Genomic DNA, 2,193 nt, shown 5'->3' with positions numbered 1-2,193 from the left:
CCTGAGCCGTTGGCTTGAAGAAACTGAGCAATTTAGTTGGATAGCACAGTACTAATTGAAAATAAGCTACTTTAAAGTCATCATCAAACATAAACTAAATCTGCCATAATGCAGCTACTCACTAGAAACTCTTCAGTGAGTAAAACTTTGTTTTACTTTTAATAATATTTACATATTTATTTTAGATTTAGTAGGTCATACACTTAGTTCTTATCAGTGTTTAAAAGAGTGTTGACATGTTAAAACTCTGTTTAGTCAAAGTTAAACATGAAACATCAAAGTTCATTACAAGTGGCCCTTCGAGGGCCACAATTACGCTCATGTGGCCCTCGGTGAAAATGAATTTTGACACCCCTGCTCTAAATGATTTGACAGCTGCGCAGATACTGATGACACCGCTTCTATCGGATCAAAGAACCACTGGAGAAGAACTCTGAGCGGCTACTCTGAAGAGGTTCTTAGGAGCTGCGCTCAGGCTCTGAAATGTTTTAAAATTTAATCTTCTGCTCTCTGTGGTGTATTGAACATTCCCTGAACTTTTCATAGAAATCCGTTTGGTAATTTTTGAGATATAAGCTCAAGAAACAACAAGGACATTTTGGCCAAACTCGGCCGCAGATCAAGCCCTGTAGGCGGGGACACGTTGAYAGCTGGCCGTGCGGAGCTCCAGCGATTCCCGGATAATTACTCTCGATCCTCCTCCTGGACAACAGAAGAGGAGACGGGATGGAGGAGTAGAGTAATCCCCGTCGCAGGGCTCCTTTGTCTTTAAAATATGAAAATAAATAAACTAATTCCACCTCGCAGTACAAACCTTCAGGAAGCTACTGCTGACAGAAATTTGAACCAAATCGGACAGCTGGTTTAATAGTTGGATTTTGGTTGTCTAAGATTAAATATATTCCCATCTCCCATCGTCAAACAGAAATAAAAACAATAGTTTCAGGAAATGTTAATCGCACCAGAGACCAGCTGATTAAAGTTTGAAACACGTCTGAGCAGACCAAGAAAACTCAGCGGTCTGTCTGTTAGCAGCAATGTCTGGAGCGAGCCCCGGCTACAGCTTAGATCTCAATGCCGCAGATCGAGTGCCTCCCCCCGGTCAAAGCGAGTCGGGCAGACCGCCTGGGCTCCACGTCACGGGGGAGAAGCTAAACCCACTTAAGCCTGAATGCATATTATCAGGCATACAGATGATGTAAAGGAAGGACAGTCTGCAGACAGTTTGGAATTGATAACCTCTAATAACAGCCATTTATTGGACTGACTACATTCCACTGATAGCTGGTGGTTCCTGAATGCAAGACCTTGTCCAGCCCATGTTGAGCTGTCAATCATGATTCTGCACTGCCTGTCATCTGAGGCCCCGCCCCCCACGTTAAATCGGGTCATAAGTCTGAAACTGAAAAAAAAAAGGTTGAAACTGAAAAAAAATTTTTGAAACTGAAAAAAAAAATTGAAACTGAAAAACAAAAATTTAAACAGAAAAAATAGTTGAAACTGAAAAGAGAAGATGTTTGAAACTTTTCCAGATTGCAATGCATTGTTTTTCAGTTTTAAATATATATATTTTCAATTTCAAAATTACTTTTTCAGTTTCAAAATTGTTTTTCCAGTTACAAAATTATTTTTCATTTTCAAATCTTTTTTCAGTTTCATTTTTTTTTATTTTCAACAAAACTTATGACCCCAATTTAGCTCCATAGTAAGTGGCCTTGCAAAAATATCTTTATGTTTCTTTAGCATGTCGGCATTTATATGAAAAAGATCCTTTGAATGGCTATTTGTTATTTTGTCAATAATGGAAATAACCTCCATCTGATTAGTTTGAAGCAAAGAAAAGGCTGTAGTGTGAGAAATCATAAATGTACTTGATTCAGCAGTGGCGAATTGAAAGTTTCCAGTAAGTTCGGCAACTGAGGAAACAAAGAATTAATTGAATATATTGGAAATCTGCTTTTTATCTGTGACCAATTGACTCCCAACTTTTAATATGTTAACTGTTTCCTGTTTGTCTGCTGGTCTTATGCTATTTATCCATCCATCCATCCATCCATCCATTTTCTTCCGCCTATCCGGGGTCGGGTCGCGGGGGCAGCAGCTTCAGAAGGGAGGCCCAGCCCTCCCTCTCCCCAGCCACTTCTTCCAGCTCCTCCGGGGGAACCCCAAGGCGTTCCCAGGCCAGCCGAGAGA

Source organism: Austrofundulus limnaeus, unplaced genomic scaffold (assembly GCF_001266775.1).
Source record: "Austrofundulus limnaeus strain Quisiro unplaced genomic scaffold, Austrofundulus_limnaeus-1.0 Scaffold385, whole genome shotgun sequence".
In the NCBI taxonomy this organism is placed as follows: Eukaryota; Metazoa; Chordata; class Actinopteri; order Cyprinodontiformes; family Rivulidae; genus Austrofundulus; species Austrofundulus limnaeus.
Note: the sequence above shows the minus strand (reverse complement) of the source record.